Here is a 23,579-nt window from a genome sequence, read left to right as displayed (position 1 = left end):
TGTTAAAAGGACAAGATGATACATCGGACATTTAAACAGATTTTTTTTATTATGAACATAGGACTGACCTGAAGGAAAATGCTAAATCTGAATGCAGGTGATAAACTCGCTCTCTCGATCTATTTTTCACAATACTCTTCTACAAAATACAGTAAGCTTCAATGAACAATATCAATTGAGAACAAACAGTTTACGTTGCTAAGAGTGGTTGCTAAGGGTGTTGTGTAGTGAAACACAGAACCGTTGGGTAAAGCGGTCATAGCCGTGTTTTATCGTGAATAAAACACAGCTATTGACCAATCAGAATCAAGGAGAGGAACTAACCATTTTATAACATTAAATAAACCACATAAACATTACCTGAGATTATCATTGCCATACTTTGTGTTGTTGTTCCAGCCGCGACGTCGGAAACCGTTTCTAAAATAGAATCATTGCGATTAACATGGAAAAGAAAACTTTTATCGCGTGTCAAGGCATCAGGATGCATCTGGTTAGGACACGATGTTAGAACCATTTCTCTCTCACACTCTCTCACTCATTTGACTTATCTTAGGGTGACCATATTTTGATTACAGAAAACCAGGACACTCGGCCCGGCAATGAGATACTCAAATGATACTCGAAATTTACTCAAAGATGCCTTATAATTTCAATACATTTGAAGTAGGCCTATGCCTCCTCTTTATGGATAGAAAATTGTTATATTACAAAATACTATCTATAACCAAAGACACAAATTCAGATAGGCTTCTCAGAGGTTACTCAACATGTTTTATTATGACAAGTTTCAAAAATAACGAATGAAGTAATGATGAATAATGTCTCTTCTGTATTAGAAAAATAATAAATAACTAAAAAAAATACCTCTGCTATATTAGCAATCCAAATTTAACAAAAATAGCTCTCACAAACTTACAAAAACTAACAAAAAATATCTCTATATTTTTAGTTTTCCTCTTCATCCTGTTTTTCTTCCTCATCCTCCTTGTTTGCCCATCTATATTTTGCTGTAGAGCTGATCTTTCCCAGCAGTTTTTTGTTACTTAACAAATAAGCATGAAAGTTAAAAACAAATTCATATAGGCCTGTCAGCTGTTTCATCGCAAGGTACAAAGGAAGAGCACAACAAGCTGAACTCATAGTAGACGATAGCACGAAGTATCTGTTATTCAGTTACAGACGACTGCACAAATCGTGCATACTAATGAAAACATTATAAACTGTTACCTAGAAGTAAACAACTGCAGTTTAGGCATAAGTCAGACGCAACGCTGAGAATATTTACCTTTATGGAATAATCCACTAATGTCTTTATACACAATGTGAACTAATATTTTCAGTTGCACGTGCATTATTAATATATGAATATTAACTCATTAATATTCATGTATGCTCCGCCTTCGGAAACTGAAAATCTCGTAACACCGGTCAATTTAATGGCCCAATGAAAAACAATGAAAACCAGGACATTTTCATCACTTTATAAAAAACAACCAGGACAGCCAGGACAGAACGTGAAAACAGGACATGTCCTGGGAAAACAGGACGTTTGGTCACCCTAACTTATCTTATTAAGCAAAAAAATAAGTAATGACCCAAAATCTTCATAGCCACACCCTAGTAACCAGTCTCAGCACCCTAGCAACCACCCCATAGACTTCTATTGAAAATTAGATGAGAGGGATATAAATGAATCAGAACATCATAGAGACACATGAGTTTGGTTCTTTTTATTTGGGGAGACATGCAGTCTGTTAGTTTAACTTGCTAACTGTCTAGCCACACCCCTTTTAGAGCACCCTAGCAACCTTGTAACTTTATGAATAAGTCATATTTCAGCACCAGAACATTATACAGACTTACAATTTGGCTCTCTTGCAGTTACATGCATCACTGCGGCATCTGCCCAGTGCCGAGTTTTGCCACTGCAAGCACCACCCACATTTTCTTCAGCAAATGTACATTCTAGTTATAGATGTTCCCTCTGAATACTTTGTGGACAAATTTGGGTTTGAACTCCACAATTGAGAATTTCATGATTCAGGCTTGATTGAGAAATCGTTTTATTAAAGAGCTGACATTTACAGGAATATCTGTGGAAAAAGTGTCACATGACCTATGCTGAGTCATTTTCTTCTTTTTTCAGCAGGCCCATCAATCAGCAGGTCAGTCTTTTTAATTGTCTGACTAGTTAAGGTTAAGCTCTTTTACACTCTCAACTGCACTTCTCAGTTTTTCCCTTTGATTCTACTTGTATGATTATTTTTACATACTTTCAACAGGCCTGCACCTGCTCTCAACCCGCTTTTCTTCCTTTTCTATAGCGTATAAGGCTTCATCAAGCTGGTATAGGGGCTCTGCACGGAGTCTTGAGTTGTACCCTCATTTGTCATCTTTGACAAATGAGGGTAGAACTGATTACTCAACATTTAGGCACACCTATGGCATCTTGTATTGCACAACAAGAGAGCAAGTTGTTTTCATTTTTATGCATTGCTTCAACAAGGCTGATGATCAAAGTATAATGGTGACTGTAATTAACACATGCTGAGACATGCTGCCATTTCCAGCATTGACTGTATGTGTGGTAACTCTTGCTTTATCTCGTTACTTCTGTCAGCTTAACCATCCTCTCTTTCTCATTTAAAGTGACAGTTCAGCCAAAAATTAGAATTCTGTCCTCGTTTACTCACCCATATGACTTCTGTGAAACACAAAAGGAGAATTTTTGAATAATAATAAAAAAAAAAATCTTAGTTTAAAAATATCAGTTTAAGCTGCTTTGCTGGTCTTAGTCTCATTAGACTGGTCAAGATGGTCTATTGGTTGGTCTTAGAGAAGGTTTTGGTAGTTTTCAGCTGGTCTAAACCAACTAAACATCAGTTTGGCTCAGGTTGGGAGACCATCTTAAACCAGCTGAGTAACTCAAGGGCTGTTTTCAACTAAAAATTCAACTAAAAATTTTTATGCGTTCTGGCCGTTCATACAGTATATACAACAATGGCTTTTGAGGGCCTAAAAATGCAAGTTTTGGAAAACGATGCCATTATTTTCTATACTGTAGGTGCATAGTTTTTCTTTACAAAGTGACATCGCCCCCTACTGGCCTGGCAGCATAATACAGCATTTTTGTCATTTTTGCAAATCCACGTGATCCGTGCAGATCCATTTTGACAACATTGTCATCTGTATGCGAAAAATGCAAAGGAAAAACTTTTCTGTTTTTAGTACATGGTTGTCGTGTAAATATGGAAGCTTGTTTCTGCCATGAAATAAAAAATAAAAACGGTAATTGCAACATTTTATCTCACAATTCTGACTTTTTTTCTCACAATTGCAAGTTTATATCTCACAATTCTGATTTTTTTTTTCTCAGAATTGCGAGATTTAAACAGAATTGCAAGTTATAAAGTCAGAATTGCGTGATATAAAGTCTCACTCAGTCTGCGAGTTTATATCTCAAAATTCTGACTGTAATTCGCAATTGCATGTTATAAAGTCAGAATTGCGAAATATAAACTCTGACTTTATATCTCACAATTCTGACTTTATAACATGCAATTCTGACTTTATATTACACAATCACAATTGCAAGATAAAAAGTCGCAATTACCTTTTTGCGAGCTTCCATATGTAAAAGTACCCTTAGTCTGGTTTATATATGTTGTTTTCAAAAGAGCTAATAAAAAACAGCAAAATATCTCATAACAGGAAATCTATTTCTGAACATTCTCTCAGCGGCTGATCCAAATAAAAATCACAAAATTTGAATGTACAATAGGTGGACACAATTCCTTTTAAGTCAACTAAAATGAGGGATGAAATCCAAAAAGCTAATCTCCCTCAGGACTCCTTCCTGAGGAGACCAAAGCAGAATCTCAGTGACCACAAAAACAAATCCTCCACTTTTTAGCCAAAGCAAGCAAAGCGTGGGGGCCCTCGAAAGACTTCACATGCTGCTGCTTTTACCGTCCAATCATATTAGTATTAGATTTGGAGAGTTGGGGTCTCAGGTGGTCAGAGGGGCCCACGGGGACTGTCCCAACTCCTGTTGTCCATCAGCGTGTGATCAATGTCTGTCACCCCAGTCCAAACATCCCCCACCCTGCCCTATATACATTGTTCAGATGGTCTTACTGTGCCTGATGACTAATTCATTTGCTCAGAAGTGCAAACACTAGATCAGAGAAAATATGCTGGCCTAGAGGTCATCATTAAAAGAATATACCGGGTTTAATTTAACCGGGCACTTTTTTCTGTTTGTCACATGTCCTCCTTTGTTTAGTTTTCCCGCCTTTAGTTAGTTGTCATGGTTTCTGATTTGATTAGTGTCCTTGTTTCAGGTGTGTCTTGTTTATTCCCTCATTAGTTCTTGTCTAAGTATTCCTGGGTTTTGTTCACTCTTTGTCCTGTCACTGTTTCTTGTGGATGCGTTTACCTGCCATTTGAGTTATTATTAAACCTTTGAGTTCTATTTGAAACCCGCTTCTCCTGCCTTCTCCTCCTATGGTCACATACCGTGACAGATGGCATGAGTCTGAAAACAAAATGATCTTACACACGCTGACTGACAGATCCGAAGCCTGTGCACAAAGACACCTCAGACAGCGCACAATCCCGATATACACACAGAATTACAGTATTTAAAAAAATCTGTCTTGCAGAGTATTCATGCAAACATTATGTTATTTCTTAAATGAACGTTTGGTTAACTGTTGGAGAAAAACATCTGATGTGTAACATTATATTAGATCCGTTTGGTACAGTAGGTCTTAATATATATGCTGTTTCATTACTGTTAATCAAACATTTGTGGAATCATGGGAAAAAAAAGTTTGGTAATACCACCAAATTTGGTATTAATCATATCTTAAAATCCCTGGTAATACCAGCATATTTAGGTCATAAGAGGATTAGGGCCAAGCAATAATAAAAAAATAAAACCATCTCGAGATTAAAGTTGTTAAAGTTGTTAAAAAAAGTCGAGATAAAATGTTGAGAATAAACTCATTAAATTACGAGAAAAAACTTGTTAAATTTCGAGAAAAAAGTTGAGAGTCAATGAGTTTATTCTCGTAATTTAATGACTTTATTTTCAACATTTTATCTCGACTTTTTTCTCGTAATTTAACGACTTTTTTCTCGTAATTGAATGACTTTATTCTCAACATTTTATCTCGACTTTTTCTCGAAATTTAACGAGTTTTTTTCTCGTAATTTAACGAGTTTATTCTTAACATTTTATTTCAACTTTTTCTTGAAATTTAACGAGTTTTTTCTCGTAATTTAACGAGTTTATTCTCAACATTTTATCTCGACTTTTTTTCTCGAAATTTAACGAGTTTTTTCTCGTAATTTAATGAATTTATTTTCAACATTTTATCTCAACCTTTTTCTCGAAATTTAACGAGTTTATTCTCAACATTTTATTTCGACTTTTTTCTCGAAATTTACTGACATTTTTCTCAATTTAACGAATTTGTTCTCGTAATTTAACAACTTTTTTCTCGTAATTTAATGACTTTATTCTCAACATTTTATCTCGACTTTTTTCTCGAAATTTAACAAGTTTTTTTCTTGTAATTTAACGAGTTTATTCTCAACATTTTATCTCAACTTTTTTTCTTGAAATTTAACGAGTTTTTTCTCGTAATTTAATGAGTTTATTCTCAACATTTTATCTTGACTTTTTTCTTGAAATTTAACGAGTTTTTTCTCGTAATTTAACGAGTTTATTCTCAACATTTTATCTCGACTTTTTTTCTTGAAATTTAACGAGTTTTTTCTCGTAATTTAATTACTTTATTCTCAACATTTTATCTCGACTTTTTTCTCGAAATTTAACGAGTTTTTTTCTCGTAATTTAACGAGTTTATTCTCAACATTTTATCTCGACTTTTTTTCTTGAAATTTAACGAGTTTTTTCTCGTAATTTAATGAGTTTATTCTCAACATTTTATCTCGACTTTTTTTCTTGAAATTTAATGATTTTTTTCTCGTAATTTAATGACTTTATTCTCAACATTTTATCTCAACCTTTTTCTCGAAATTTAACGATTTTTTTCTCGTAATTTAACGAGTTTATTCTCAACATTTTATTTCGACTTTTTTCTCGAAAGTTAACAACTTTAATCTCGAGGTGGTTTTATTTTTGTATTATTGCTTGGCCCTAATCCTCTTCCGTACGTATTACTAGGGATAATTTTGGTGATTTTGTTTCGAAACCTTCAGAAAACTTTAACTCAATTTTTCTCAAAATTGACTCCCTATCGACTTCAAACAGGTGTAGCTCAGTCATTTTTCAGATTCCAGTCAGATTCCAACAAATCATACATAATTTCGAAGGTTTTTAATAGAGAATGTGAGAATAACAATAACAATTTTTTTTAAATTTACTCATTTGTGACTCATTTTGCCAGCACGGGTCACACTTTTATTCTTACAGTTGAGGAACACAACAAGCGATTCATCTTAAGAAGGCAATGAACACGAAAAGTTTCAGTCATCGTTCAAGTTTCAGATTTAGAAGCAGAAATGCAAAGCTTACAAATTTAATTTTTATTTTTTTTAAGGCGTTCCATTGTCATGGATTCGATATAATTTTACACAGAAAAGGTCAGTACGTCTTGTTTACTGTACATCTTGTGGTTATACTTTTGAAACAGAGTATTTTAAAGTTTATGGATTTAGCATTAACTTAAGTGATGCTAATATTCTTTTAAGCTGAATTAATTGTTTATGTTTTATCAAAACTTCCAGTTAAGTCATGCTTCTTAATCATATGATTTCTCCATGTTTTCTAAAACTGCTTTTGGACACTCGGTGACCTGTTTAAGTACCGAGAATCACCAGGAGGAATTAAAACAACAAAAACAGAGCACTTTTATAAGGCCAAGATGAAATCCTGTGGGGGCGGATGGAACAGTCTGTTGTTCTCAAATGCCAACCAATCTTGTTATGAGGGTTAATATCTATAAGGAATCACTGTATTTATATCAAGAGTGCTGAAATAACAGCTGTTTATAGATGATAAAAAGAAAGAGGCAATAAATGTAACATCGCAAACACTTTTCTGTAAAGCTCTGATCTTTCTGGCTTCATATCAGCACATTTATCTACGTGTTCTTTTGGATGTTCTTCTGTGTTTGTGTCTCTACACAGCAGGGAATCCTTTGATACTGGTGTATGACAGGAAGTGATGCGAAAACCTCTGTGTTCTGGACTCTGGTGGGTGGCTCATTCAGTTTTGACTCAGAGCCAGAGCCGTCACAGAGAGGGAATTGTCAGTTAGGCCTAGTTATATCTGGGACTACATTCTTCCTGTGGAATAAACAGCATTAATGCTCTCTGTTTACTGTCACCATGGAGATGGAATGTTCCAGGGAGAAAATTCCTATTTAGTAGGACAAGTTACAGAGTCATTTCAACTAAGTTAAACCCAGCCAAGTCAAAGTTCCTTTATAAGGAATGTAAGTTATTGGTGGCCATCTTGGTGACACCCATAGGCAGCTCTTTTCTTTATAGTACAGCACTTATCTTGTTGCATAAGATTACATTTTAATGTCTTCTTTCAAATCAGCAAAAAAATCTAAAAATGGTATCATACATTTAGTTTGTTTTTTTTTCGCAAAGCTAACATGATAATGTACAGTACCATTCAAACGTTTGGGCTTTTTTTAAAGAAATTAATACCGTAATTAAGCAAAGATGCATTAAATTGACCAAAAGCGACATTTATAATGTCACATAAAACTTATATTTCAAGTAAATGTTGTTCTTTTGAACTTTCAGTTCATCAAAGAATCTTGAAATAAAAGTATCAAGGTTTCCACAAAAAATATTAAGCAGCACAACTGTTTTGAACATTGATAATAATAATAAACAGCAAAGCATTATCAGAAATATCAGAAATATAAGAAGGATTTCTGAAGGCCCATGTGAAGCTGAAGACTGGAGTAATGATGCTAAAAATCAGCTTTGGAATAAATTAGTTTACAGTTATTTTAAATTGTAAAAAATATTTCACAATATCGTGCTTTTTTAGTGTTTTTCATGAAATAAATGAATCCTTCCCAATACCTAAACTACCTTACTAACTATTAATTAGCAGTAAATTAAGAATTTATTGAGGGAAAACTCATAATTAATAGTGACTATGTGTTCCCCGTACTAAAGTGTTACCATAATTTCATAGTTTCATTTAACATAATATTAATATAATATGTACTATAATTATTTTAACGTTTTTTCATAAATAATCATTAAAATGATCCATTTTTAATAAAGCATAGTTAAGAAACAGTAGAAGTCTTTAGTTTTGATGAAATCACTGACACTGTTTACTGTAAAGAGAAGGCCTATAGATTGTAAAGCAGTTCTATGACATACATGAGAGATGACATACTGGATAAAATACTTGTGAGAAAACACTTTAGTGTTTGTACGCATTTTCTAACTGGTGTGGTTATGTAATTATTGTTAATGTCAGAGACTAAAATGAAGTATGACAGTGTTTTTTTTTTTTTACCCACAGGATAAAATATGCTTGAAATAACTGTAATGAATAGACAAGAAATGAATACTGTTATAAAGTACAGGACACATCTGAAATAAGTGTGAACATATAAAGGAGTCTCAAATAGTAGACCATCCCAGGGAAAATGGGCCGTCTGGTCAGTGTAATCTTGACCTGCTGCATGACAGCTGCACTGAAAGCAAGTCCAGATTTCCGTTGACAAGAAGCTCTTTATCATCAGATGTCAAACCCATCTCAATCTCAATTTCTTCCTTTATATTTTGAAAGTGGTACATTCAGAAACAGTTTCATCTCTGCTGATGACGGTCCACTCCCACTCTTGAAGAAAAGGTTCTATATAGAACCTTAAAGGGTTCCGTCAGGCACTTCATATATAGAACCTTTTAGGGATTCCCATGTACTATTACATGCACTTTCACAGCAACTACTGCAACCAAGACATGTTCTTGCTGCTTTATTGCAGCATCTATTTTATATACATTTACACAGTATATACTGTATATTTGGGAAATGCAGCTTCTATATATTATACACTAAGGGTGTGTTCACACTTGAGTTCTCTTGGTTCTTTTGGTCCGGACCAAAAAAGAAAATGATCAATTTAGTCCTGGTTCGCTTAGCTTATCATTTTTAACATCGAACCTAAAGATACAAAACAAAAAACAGCTTTTATGATGTATATTTCACAACGGAACTTGCTGAACATCCAAAACAATGCTGTGTTCTGGACTAAATGCGCTTGTTGTATGTGTAAACATATGATGGTATTTTTGCCAGCTGAGAACTCATAAAGAGCATATAAAATGTGTGAAGGAGTCAAAACAGCACCAGGAATTCCTCCATTGCACGCAAACAAAAATCTGCTGCAAGAAGACAGCGGTTCTGATGCCTGTACCGAACTGTAATGGACAACATCGTGACTATGACGAAAAGAATGCTTGAGCATCGTGTCCTGTTTTGGTTTGTTTAGATATCTTTGGTCCATGTTGCATTCATATTTCAGTCGAACCACACCAGAGTTCGACTGAGTTGGACCAAGACCCCTTTGAATAAGTTGAACTTATTTTTAAAACGCTGTATCATGCGTGTAATGCTGCAAAAGACACAAGATGTGAGCGCAATGGTTAAAGACATCTGTCTACTGTATGTTTACATTGAAAAACAATGGAAAAGTAGCACAGTGGAATGGTAAAACGCATTCTGTGTGAATGGCCCCTAATACTGCACTGTAAAAAATTACCGTGATTTTAACAGTAAAAGACTGTAAAAATGCTGCGGTGAAAAACTGTTAATTGGTTTACAGAAAGTTTCCGTACTATATACGGTGAATAACTGTAATAGATCTAACGGTACATTTAATGTAATTTTACGGTAAAATACCGTTAAATTCACAGTTTTTGAAGTGAAAAATAACATCATTGTAAAATTTACAGTAAAAACCGTAAATTGCTCCCACAATCACCTTCACATTTGATATATTTTTGTTGAAATAACTCTGTTTCTTCTTAGTTTTTCTCATTTTTTTCTAATCAGTTATGTACATTAGGGTTTTATGTTACACAATGTTGTTAAATTAATGTTTATTGCATTTTTAAAATTTCTGCATGTTACCATGAGGTGTTTAGTGTGTGTGTGAATGACACTGTGTGCACCGTTTTATTAGTATTGTCCTCCTCACTTGTGGAAAAGCTGCTTGTGATGAACTTTGATTCTCATGTGACCCATCACCACTGTGTTTGGTGACTGTCAGTGTATTATAAAGGTACAAAACAGATATTAGTACTTCATTAGGTTGGTAAATTAACATTATATCAGTTAATGAAATATGTTATTTTACCGTAAATTTTACTGGGATTTTTTTTACAGTGTACTGAAATCCGATGTTAAATATACATATTTAAAATGTAAAATTCACATGTAACTCCGTAGTATGTTTACGGTTTGATGTAATTTTTACAGTATTGTTCTGGTAACCACAGCTGCCGGTATTTTTCCGTAGAAACAATGGGATTTTTTTTACAGTGTGAATATAATACAGTGAAATGAAATTAAGGTCTAAGGTCTAAGGTCTAACGTTAAGAACATCAACTACAAGCTCTCACCTTGCACAGCCACAGACCTACGAGGACAAGTTTTCACATGACCTTCCCAGCTCAAACCTTCAGAATTCCTCAGATGTGTTATCACCATGTTCAATGAAAAATAAAACAACAGGGGAAAACAATAGAAAGCAGAGAGCCAAGACAAAGACACAACAATATCAGAGTTGCTAGGTGGGAGGCAACAATTTACCTTGATACAATCCTGGATCCCTCCTGAGAACTTTACCACCCAAGAGAGCCTTCGAATAATCATGGAAAAAAATAAAATTGATGTTAAACGGGGATAAAAAAGCCAATCCTAAATATAAGACTTTGGTAGCAACATTATAACAAATTAAATGAACTATTTTTGAGATGCAGTGTTAATAATGAATCAGCTTTAATGGAAAGGTTTGAGGATGACTTCTTATCAGAATGGCGTTAAGTAGACACAAACAACAAGTTGATGGTCTATTATAGAGAATGGACAGAGAGAGAGTTCAAGGATGTCCTATAGGCACATACCTTCATAAGGGTGTCAGGGGCATGCTATTTCTCTGAGGGACCATCATCACAACATACCTGGACCTGAGACAGCTTGACTTAGCAGGACATGTCCTAAGGGTTCATTGCAAAGAATGATTTTCTTACTCAGTATGCCTTGTTTTCCAATACAAATATCTAAACATTCTTAAATCAAGATACATTTACTTGAGAAGCAAGATGACTTACAGTATGATGTTGAGTCTTGTTTTCTAAAAAAAAAAAAAAAAAAAAAAAAAATCAAAATGAAGTGAGTTTGTGCTTAAAACAAGAAAAAAATCTGTCAGTGGGCTAAGAAAAATAATCTTGTTTTTCCTTTAAGTTTATTTTTATGACCCCATTAACAGATATATTTTAATTTGGTGTAATTTTTTAAATTACTTACAAGTAATGAATAATCCATTGTTCATTTGTTTTATTTGTCCAATACAGTTTAGAGTCATGGTCAGATATGCAGCCAATAAAATAGAAATATCAATTTGCAAAATCATTTTCTTGATCAGTGTTTTTGTCTTGTTTACAAGTAAAAATATCTAAAGATCCTTAAAACATCTGAAATCTTGAAGTGAGTTGTTCTTACCCCATTGGAAAACAGTCTTACTGTTTTAAATATAACTGTTTTAAATTGAAACATTTAATAAGGATTATATGGAAGCCCATTTCCGCCACATATGAAAAAACATGCTTTTGCGAATCATAATTATTACATAAAAAATCTAAATTATGACATACTCCAATTAACATGTATGAGATGAAGAATCGAAATTATGACATACTAAGTCATTTCTGAGATAAATCGAAATTATGACAGTAATTTATTAGATATAAAGTCTAAATTATGACACACTAAGTCATTTATGAGATAAATAAAAAATTATGACAGTCATTTATGAGATATAAAGTCAAAATTATGACAAAGTCATTTATGAGATAAATCAAAATTATGACACTCTCACATGATGAAAAGTCAAAATTATGACATACTAAGTCATTTATGAGATGAAAAGTTGACGTTATGACATACTAAGTCATTTATGAGATAAATCAAAATTATGACAGTCATTTATGAGATATAAAGTTGAAATTATGACAGTCACATGATTAAAAGTGGAAATTATGACATACTGAGTCATTTTTGAGATAGTTGAAATTATGACATACTAAGTCATAATTATAAGATGAAAACTCAAAAGTATGATATACTAAGTCACACTGCTACATTTATGAGATAAAAAGTCAAAATTATGACATACTAAGTCATTTATGAGATTAAATGAAGACAAAATCAATTATTTGGATGCTGTATGAAGTTGGGAATCATTGATGAAATTCATGCAAACTGCAAGCAACGTGAACTATTGTAATACTGTGCATATGTGTCATGTGATGATGAATTGACAAGAGATATAAATAAAAAGAAGAAAAGAAACTGTAACTTAACTGAACATTACAGACTGACATTTTGGCATGACCTTTTTGCTTATGCGGGGGGAAAAATGTGTTCACTAATGTTTGGCCATGACTGTGTAAAACAATCAGGGTAGAGCTTCACAGCCAAGTAGAGATAAGACTCAAGTCCACATTGTGCATTCTCCACTAAATAAATCTTCATTGGAAATGTAGATGAGTTTCAGAGCATCTGACTGTCAGATCAATTCTAGTGGAAAGTTATAGTGATCTATGAGCACATTACAGTAGACATTTGCATACTTTTTCCTTCAGAAGTTTGAAACTCCTTTGATTTGAATAGCGGTAGATTCTAAACAAACAACTAAATTTCATTTAAGGGAAATATACACCATGAAGAAAAGCTCCTGATTTGATCAACTGTCTGCCTTATGAAATTGTAATGCTTAAACTGTGTGATGAATGAACATTTTGATTTGGTCATCTTCAAGGAGGATCTTACTGAGGGAGCACAAATGGACTGCACATAGACATTGTGTACAAGCTCTATTGCACTATTACAAAGTGTCCTGTTAATTGGAGTGAAAGGAAATCAATAGAGAGGCTCTTTAAAGTCTCCTGAGCAGATGCTCAGGCCCTTAAACCCCCAGAAAACAATCAAACCTGTCATTACACACTGAGCTCCACCTGAACCCCACAGATACAAAGCACTCATCCTTAAATGTGATTCTTTAATGATTGTTCTGAATCAGTACAAACTAAGATCTGCAACACATACATGTTGCCAGAATATTATAGTCATGATTATGAGTGGTCTATACCAACAAAATAGTGAGCTATTTTGTCTTGGGCCAGTGAGCAACCCTTTAGCAACCACCCAGAACCCCTGGCAATGGCATAGCAACACCTTGGCAATCATCCACAATGCTCTCAGATGCATATCAACCCCTTAGCAACACCCAAAAACAGCCTAGAAACTGCATAGCAATGTGTTAAAACCACCCAGAACCTTCTAGCAACCACATAGCACACCTAGGAAACCACCTTCAAAGTTATAGCAACTACATAGCAATGTGCTATACACCACTCAGAATTCTTTAGTAACTGCATAACAACACCTTGGCAACCACCCACAACACCCTAGAAACAGCATAGTAATGTTCTAAAACTACTCAGAAACCTTTAGTAACCACATAGCAACACATTGGCTACCACCCACAAAATCCTAGCAACTGCATAGTGATGTGCTACACCACTGAGAATCCTTTAGTAACTGCATAGCAACACCTTGACAACCACCCAGAGCACCCCCTAGCAGCTGCAAAGCAATGTATTAAAGCCACTCAGAACCCTTTAGCAACCACATGCTGCATAGCAATATGCTAAAACCACTTCTGCGTAGGCTACACATCGTTTTTTCTGTTATACTTCTGGCGTTACTGTCCGCTTTGTTTTTTTGTTTGTTTGGTTTTTTTTTTTACCTGAGGCAAAGGTTCTAGTAGACCAATCACAGCACTTGCGGTCCACATAGAACTGACTTTTGGAGGGTGCATGTCAGGTTACGCGTGCTACACACAGCCTACGATGAAGCTACAGCATAGGTTCGACGCAGAAATATAAATCTGCCTTTAGTAGTTATAATTGGATTTAGCATATTGCTATGTGGTTGCTAAGGTGATGTGGGTGGTTGACAAGGTGTTGCTATATGGAGCTAAAAAGTGGCTATGCAGTTGCTAGGGTGATGTGGGTGGTTGCCCTTTAGCAACCATATAGTAACGCATTGGCAACGACCCACAATGCTCTAGCAACTGCATAGCAACACCTTGGCAACACCCCAACCAGCCTAGCAACTGCACAACAATATGCTAAAACCACATACCTCTTTAGCAACCGCCCACAACACCCTAGCATCATGATTGTGACCTTTGGATAGAGACAAATCTTTAGAAAATGTAATCTAGTGTTAAATACAGAGAATACTTCTAGTTCACCTAATGCATTTCTTTTGACATTCACGGCAAGCTGCCTTGAAGCTGTAATGGAGAGGATGATGGGCTGTTTGTTTAATAACACATCATTCCCTTCATTGCCAGCCTCTCGCTTTGAGGAATGTGAGGGAGTTGTAAGCGAACAAGACTTAAACACCAGAAGTATGTTGGGAGAAGAGGTGGAAGTGAGAATGCTGACAGTGAAGGGACCACAGCTGGCAGCTGTGAGCTCACTAATGTCTCATAACCCTCTCAAGGCCAGAGGATAAGAGCCGAATAAAGACCTTATCTACCCCCTGGACTGATGACTCTTTCGACTATTATCTCAGCTGAAGCTGAGCTGTTCGAATCTACTGATAATGAATTTTTTTCTTTAGTCCTCTAAATGTGTCATGAATCTCACATTACTGATTTACATTAGGCTACTACATGTTATTAAATTACTGTAAATTATACAATTTTAGTGAGTGGATGAGTCTGGTTAGAATCTTTTACAGAGTCATTTATGTTTTGGAGGATGGGTAATTAGCTAGACAACATGACCACTAACTGCACAATAATATTTACAAATAACATGTAATTATTATGTGTAAAACATAATCTTATTAGATTATTTAAACCCCTGACCATAACATTTGTGCTGCAGAGATGAATAATACCTCAAAATGGGTGACTTGTTGAGAAGAGCCGGCGTTGTTCTTTCTTGAATGGACCACAAAAGGAGAATTTTTTAAAAAATTGACACACTCGCACTCGTTAAAAAAGAAGACTTAACATATCACAGATATCCCATGCAACATGCAGTTTATTCCATCTGTTCAAGGGGGTATTGGGTTTGGTGAAAAACAAACTGAAATTGAATGTATTAACAAAATTCTTGACCTTGGTCGTTGGTCTTGGCCGACGTGCGCGTTCGTGAGACATGCAAAGTTATGAGAAATCAAGATTAACCAAAAGTGAACTGTGTGGCGCTAAGAATTTCATCATATAATACATTAAATTTTGGTTTGTTTTTACATAACCATAATATCTGTGATCTGCACACTGTAGTAAGTGGCCGTGTGGAACCAGCCTTATTATGTTGGCCAATTAAATTGTACCTGTATTTGGCGGGAACTCCACCCATATATTGGGAGCCCGGGGAAATTGGGCAGTGGTGATTTATGCAGTTCACTGAAATGTGCAGCTCATGCAGTATGTTCAATAAACACATAGTTAAATAACGTTGTTGTTCCCTCTTTTGACATGGTGTCATAAGTTTACGTTGCACACATGACCAAGTTCGCCTTGTTTTGAGTGGTATAATGCCCAAGTTCAATGCACCAGCTTTCCCCTTACGAAAATTAACCATGGTTTAACTATGAATAAATGGTGCGGGCCAACAATTTGCTCAGTCAAAACACAGCTTGTAAGATAGCCCAGAGTGGATGAAATCACAGACCACAATGATGTCTATGGAGACATTGGCTTGCTCAAATGTGAACCAGTAAAAATTGAGCTTAAAGGCCCCGATATACTTCAAATGAAATCAAAGAACGAACTGATATGATGTCATTTCGAACAAATTCAGGCAGAAACTAAGTTTGTTTTGAGTTCGTTTTGGCAGTTTGAAACAGCTCACCAAAGGAAACCTTTTGGTAAAGTTTGCTCTGGCTCCTAAACACCTTTGAGCTACCATTGGTCTGTGGCCATTACATAAGGTAGGTGTGTGCTGAGGTTCCGCCTTCTTTCACTCGGAAAATCTTCATTCTTTTCTGGTTCATTTATCCTCCTGAGAGGAAAGTGTGCAACATTTTTACATATCATCTAACGTCACTCTGAGCAGTGTGGGCGGCGTTGGATGATTACACTTTAAAGGATATTGCACCCAAACTCTCAGGAGCCTGTGTATATTCCACTCTGGACGCATCCTCAGGGTTTTGGCAAATCCCTTTGGACCCAAGCTGCGTGAAGTTGACCACATTCATAACTCCAGTAAGACGGTTCTGTTTTAATAGACAATAGTTACTTCAGCGTCCAAAATTTTCCAAAGAGAAATGAGTAGACATCTAATTGGACACAAAGGCACAGTAGCTGTCAAGGATGATGTAGCCTTCTTGTTTATGGCAAGGACCAAAACGAGCATGACGAGAATCTTGAGGCTGTTCTGAGAACCGAGAAACTGTGATAAATGTCACTTTTAACAAATTTGAGCTGCCGTATTTTGGCCACACAATCGGTCATGAAGAAATTAAGCCTGATGCAACTAAGGTGAAGGCAGTCACCGATATGCAAACAGAACACAAACCTATAGTCCCACTCATTATCTCCTATGATATTGATCATGCCCCACTATGGTGTCAGTGGTTACTAATGCGCCTCATGCACTTCAATGTGAAAGCAGTGCATGTCCCTGGTAAATGTTTGGTGGTGCAGACACACTTTCTCGGAATCCTCTGAGAAGGCTCTGCCACTCAGAGATGGAGGATGAGGTGAAGGCACATGTTGATGCAGTCATCACATCTAAAGAGGCGTTACAATCAAAGCTAGATGCCATTAGAGAGGCCACAGAGGAAGATGCTGATCTCCAGGCAGTGATGAGCTTTCTCAGCAAGGGTTGGCCAAAGTATATACCCTTCCAGTTGGGTGGCTATCATACTGCAAGGGTATCCTTGTCTGTTGTCAATGGGCTGCTCCTGTCAGGACAGGATTGTTATTCCTGAGTTGATGAGGGAGGTGTTAAGCCGAATTCATAAAGGGCATCAAGGTCTCTCCAAGTGCCGTCAGAGGGCAAAGATATCAGTTTGGTGGCCTGCAATAGGTAATGACAGAAGGGTCTCAGGAGGGTGCACAAACCCACACTAAGGAAAGAACCTTTAATCACTACCCCATTGACTGCTGGTCCCTGGTGAAAAATTGCCGCAGATTTTTACGAGTTGAATGGTAAAACTTACTTGATAGTCGTAGACTACTACTCGCGTGACATGTATCTGACAATGGCGCACACAGTTCACCTTGGTTGAATTTCAAGATTGTCCTCACTGCAGAACACGAGATCCAGGGGGTGAGGTTGGATCCAGATCCAGCTCCTCCCACTTTACATATCCCTAAACCTACCCGTCTCAACCCCCTGATCCCTAAACCTACCCATCTTCACTCCCTGGATCTGGATCCAACTCCTCCAACTTTACATATCCCTAAACCTACCTGTCTCCACCCCCTGAATCTGGATCCTGGATCTCTTGTTCTGCAGCGAGGAGCTACTCTGAGTTTCAGCAGTTCAGTACAGACTACGATTTTCACCACACAACCTCAAGTCCTCATTTCCCCCAAGCCAATGGAGCTGCAGAGAGAGCAGTTCAAACTGCAAAATGGATTCTCCTCCAACCTGATCCTCATATGGAACTGATGTGCTACAGAGCAACACCAATTGCTGCAAATGGACTAAGCCCTGCCCAGATAATGACAGGTCGACAGATCAGAACCAACTTGCCAATGCCTGAGGAAAAACACCAGCCTCAACCCATTGATTACAAAGCTGTGGAGAGGAAGGATAAGGCTGCAAAGGAATCCTACATGTTCTTCTATAATCGAAGACACTCTGCTTGTGTTTCACCTGAACTTCAACCTGGGGAGAAAGTTCATCTTAAACTGGATAGTGAGAAAGGCTTGTAAACACCAGCTGTGGTGCTGAACAAAACATCTGAACCATGATCTTATTTGGTGCAAACACAGAATGAAGCTGTCCTATGCAGGAACTGTAAACATCTGCAAGAGATGCCATTGCAACCTGAAGCTACTGGGTGCACTGGGTGAATTCTTCCCTCAAGGAGGGAAGAATTCAGGTCCTCCTGGTGCAGGAACTGAACAGTTAAATACTCCTGAAGTTGCTTCTGCTCCACCTGTGAAGGCGTCACCAATGGTAACTTCCAGAGGAAGAGTTGTGAAAACACCAAATCATTACTTGGATTAAAATCAGTTACTGATTAGAGTGTTGCTTTGTTCTTTTGTTCTAGTTTGGAAAAACAAAAATAGGTGAGATAAACAGAGATAAAAGTGAAAATGACACAAAGAATGTTATATCAAACAAAGTTTAATTGTTTTGCATTGATTTGTGTTATAAATAGAAAATAAAAATAGAATGTTCTTTTTCAAAAAAGGGGGTAGAGATGTGTGGAACAAATTGTACCTATATTAGCGAGGACTCCACCCATATATATATTGGGAGTCTGGAGAAATGGGCAGTGAGGATTTATGCAGTTCACTGAAATGTGCAGCTCATGCAGTTCACTTGATGCATAGTTGTTAAATAACGTTGTTTCCTCTCTTGACAGTGGTGCTAAAAAGTATTTGGACACTTAAAGGGTTAGTTCACCCAATAATGAAAATTCTGTCATCAATTACTCACCCTCATGTCATTCAAAACCTGTAAGAATGACTTTCATCTTCAGAACACAAATGAAGAACTTTTTGGGGGTGAAAACTTTTGAACAGGATGAAGATGTCCAAATTTTTCTTATTTTATTTGAAATATCTTTTTTTTTTTTTTTTTCATTTAGTACTGCCCTTCGGAAGTAACAGAAGACACTTGTATGTTTCCCGGGACACAAATTAAGTACAATTTACCATGATCTTCAAATTCAAAAGTTTTCACCCCCCGACTCTTAATGCATTGTGTTTCCTTCTGGAGCAATGTTTGAACCTTTTTTAAGAGTTTTGTTTGAGTCCCTCAGTTGTCCTCAGTGTGACAATATTAAGATCCAATGGTTCACAAATTTTGAATGGGGTTATTTTAATAAATACAGGGTTTTTTTTTTCTTGTGGACTATATGTAAATATCTTTTAAGTAAGATATCTTAATATCTTACTCAGGACAGTACTAAATAAAAAATAACATTCATTTTGTATGATCTCTCCTGTTTTGTTACAATTATTCACATTTTCACAGATTCTGCAGGTGGTTCCCATACGTTTTCATGTAACTGTAGCTGTCTATGGAGGGACAGAGAGCTCTCAGATTTCATCAAAAATATCTTCATTTGTGTTCCGAAGGTGAATGAAAGTTTTACGGGTGTGGAACAACATGAGGGTGAGTAATTAAAGACAGAATTTTAATTTTTGGGTGCACTAACCCTTTAAGAATCAAATATTAAACCAAATTATATCAAAGAAATATAGCACAAATACACTTTTCTAGAAAAATTTTTAATAAAAAGATGTTTGATAAAAAAAGAGGTATTGATAAAACAATATATCTGGTACTTGGACACTGTCTATAATGTGATGAACTGTGGTAACTGTAAAGGACAGCTGTGTGAACTTCATACATCCACTAAAAATGACACAAGCAAAAATAATTGCAAAATTGGTGTCCAAATACTTGTTTGGACCCACTGTACAATGCAAAACTTAATAGAAATGAAATCAAGGCATTTGCAGGTGGATGGGTCAGTAAAGAATCACTCTCTTGGAGAGAAAACCACAGATGCAGATGTTTCACACAACACTGCCCTCTATTGCTGGCAAGCTAAATGATTCAGCCAGAGTATAATGTCATTGAAGAAAATACCAGTAATCCATTACTATAAAAAAAGGGAAAAATAGGAATGGTCAGAAAGTGGAGAGCAGACTGACTTATAGAGGAACAGGTCTTACCTTGTCCAAGCCCTGCAGCTGATTTGGTGTCAGGGATCATTCCCAACTGAACTTCATTCCAAAGTTGTGACATCCACTAACCTGCAGCCTCTCCAGACACTCTTCCTGATGACTAATGAGATGTAATTGGGACAAGCTGTCACTAAACAATGTGTATACAGGTGGAAATGACATGGAAATTACACTAATAGTAATGACTAATAGTTTTCGGTTTGCAGTCACTGAATGTTTATGCAGTGGCCTGAGGGAAACATTCTTGGAAAGACGGAAAACGAACCACTCCAGTGGGATGCATTTCGGGTACATTTTATACTTGGTGGATTTTAAATCTTTTCAACAAGAGCTCTGACTCAACCTTTGATTACATAACCCATGAATATAACTACAGTCTAACATGTTAGCGTGACAAAGGCGTGACAAACACGCTGCGACCCTGGCCGGCACAGATGTGCAGTTCTGACCCATTACACGCTGAAGGTCAGAGAACAGAATGGTCAGCTACGATCATAACATCTCTACTGACCCCAGCACACCCTATCATTAATGCATCTGCTCTACGGCCCAGGAACAGAGGTTGAGTAATACAGAGAATCAGAGCAGGTGGGCGCATGTTGAGCACTAAAACACACCTCGGACATTTACACAACAAGTAGAGCACAGGGAAATATGTTTGAGGGTTGATTACAAGAAAAACTAAACTGTGTGGGCTGCGCACAATTTTATATGTGGATATTGCTTAATATAAGCATGTCATGTAGAAACACAAAGCAACAGATTATGAAGTGAATGGTAAATGATGATGGAGAATTCATAAAAAGAGGTTGCTCACCTATTAAATTTACAAAATGACAATATTTTTAAGCATTAAAACTTAAACATAATGCCCTTTTTACAAGATGTAATATAAGTCTCCAGAATGCGTCTGTGAAGTTTCAGCTCAAAATACCCCACAGATCATTTAGAATAGCTTGTCAAATTTGCCCCTATTTGGGTGTGAGCAAAAACACGCCGTTTTTGTGTGTGTCCCTTTAAATGCAAATGAGCTGCTGCTCCCTGCCCCCTTTCCAGAAGAGGGCGGAGCTTTAACAGCTCACACTTCGGTTGCTCAACAACAACAAAGCTGGAGAATCTCACGCAGCCAAAATGAGGATTGTCAGTAACGGTGTTCAGCCTTACATTGTTCAAACGGAGTCGACACTGATGGAGAGACTCAGGAAGAAGTTACAACTTTTAGAATGAAACTGGACGTTTCTGAATGGTTAGTGGATATATTTATGTAGTTGCTGTGGAGTTGATTCAACTCATCCACTAGCATGCGCCGTCATTTTATGCAAATCCAGCACTTGAATTGACCCTCGTTTGTGAAGCAGTTTGGGGTAAAATGACAGCATAGCAATGACATTCTACTACAACAACTCTTCCTCTTCTCTAAAGCAGCCCAACATGGCCTCACCCCCTTTGTTGTGTGTTCCCGGGGCAGGGTTTATGTAAGATTTGGGGTTAGTGATGTCACCAACCCGGGAAGCAGCTCGTTGTAGTTCCTAAACAGCGATTTCTTTAGTTAATAATCGAATATTAATAATAGAATTTGTTCAATACCATGTTCACAATTCACACCTACTGATATTCAAAGCCAGGGCAAACTTATATACTTTAAACACTTCTTAATATCAAATGGCTATACTACAAGTGTAACGTTTATATACACAATTATAAAAATGAGCCTCAGTCTGTTTTTGTATACAGTCGACTACAAATGTCAGATATACACAACAATGCATAACTGAATATTTGAAGAATAATAAATGCGGTTCGCCGTAAGCGTAATGACGCACACAAATAGCTTTCCATAGTCAACGATATCGTTTCTCTGTGCCGTTATCATTTTAGTTGTGGTGTGTGCTGTTCTTCTGTATTGAGAATGATTTTTAGAACTATATTATTATTGGTATATAGTTGTCATCCTTGGTGTGAACAGCCATTAAATGAATAGTTTGTCCAAAAATGAAAAATCTGTCATCATTTACTCACCCTCAAGTTGTTCCAAACCTTTATGAATTTCTTTCTTCTGCTGAACACAAAAGACGATATTTCGAAGAATGTCGGTAACTAAACAGTTGATGGGCCCCATTTCTTCCGTAGTCTGGAAAAAAAATACTATGGAAGTCAATGGGGCCCATCAACTGTTGGGTTACCGACGTTCTTCGAAATATCTTCTCTGAACTACCCCTTTAAACTCAAAGGTCCCGTTTTTCTTGTTTTTTTGAATCTTTGATTGTGTTTATAGTGTGCAATATAACATGTGTTCATGTTTCGCGTGTAAAAAAAACACAGTATTTTTCACATAATTTACTTATCTGTATACCGCTGTTTCCACTGTCATAAAAACGGGCTGATGACTTCCTTGTTCTATGAACTCCCTCCTTCAGAAATACGTAACGAGTTCTGATTGTGCCAGCGGTTCCTGTGTTGTGATTCGACAGCAGCTTAGCGCTCCTTGCCCGGAAAAGGTCACGCCTCTTACCATAACGTGGAGATGCACGCGCTCAGTGTTATTGTAAACATGTCTTTAATTTTACCCTATCAATTTGAGCCGGAATCAGACCCGGTGATTGGACTGCGGGATGAAAATAACAGCGTTTCGACGACATGGCGACAAACACACTCTACAAACGCAACTCTTGTGTATTCCTGTGGGCGGAGGTTAGTCAAAAAACTGTTTTAGTGACGACATTAAAGAAGGAAGTAGAGGGATGTAGTCCAAACTGGCCGTTCGATGTAGGCGACTTCTGTTAAATAAAATATCTCGCTTGGCATTGAACTTTGAGCTTTAAAATTTTACAGATTTTATTTATACTCTAACAACAACAACAACATTACACACTAACTAAAGTTTGAAACATGGGATCACGAAGAACGGGACCTTTAAATGTTCACAAATGTACCTTCCTGGCAACTCCTCTGCAGGTATGGTTCAGTATCTCTACAAAAAAAAAATTAAAAAAAAAATGAAGAGCTGTTTTTCTGAGCACTGAGGACCTCTGTCAGGATATGATTTACAGTCACATTATTGCCATATAACAATATAACATCTGAAGCGTCTGTAAACAGGGAGGTTTGGAATGCTGGAAGAAGGCCCAGTCAATATGTAGTCTCTGCATAGATTCATTGAGAGAATACAATGGAACATTCAATACACAACAGGAGGGAGTGCTGGTATCTGTCCATATCACTCAGATAACAGCGTTTTATAACTGCTTAAGTAAAAACAAATGTTTTCTAAACACAATAATCCTCATTACTGACTATCTTTGGCTCCATTTGTTCTAAAAAAATTAAATAAATGGACTATAAGAATTGTGACTCCAGGAAGTCAAATTTAATTTA

General features: G+C 36.5%; 1 long non-coding RNA gene across 1 annotated transcript; it reads right to left on the bottom strand.

The window, feature by feature from the left end:
- Positions 1-11,144: 11,144 nt before the first annotated feature.
- On the bottom strand, positions 11,145-21,138 carry LOC125275003. The gene is made up of 3 exons (XR_007186363.1): positions 20,193-21,138; positions 11,353-11,375; positions 11,145-11,238 (listed from the first exon to the last, which is right to left on the bottom strand). It is a non-coding gene; the product is annotated as an uncharacterized LOC125275003 (long non-coding RNA).
- Between the last annotated feature and the right edge of the window lie 2,441 nt (positions 21,139-23,579).

Source organism: Megalobrama amblycephala, linkage group LG9, assembly GCF_018812025.1.
Source record: "Megalobrama amblycephala isolate DHTTF-2021 linkage group LG9, ASM1881202v1, whole genome shotgun sequence".
In the NCBI taxonomy this organism is placed as follows: domain Eukaryota; kingdom Metazoa; phylum Chordata; class Actinopteri; order Cypriniformes; family Xenocyprididae; genus Megalobrama; species Megalobrama amblycephala.
The sequence above is the reverse complement of the archived record's forward strand: the minus strand, read 5'-3'. Positions and strand labels throughout refer to the sequence as shown.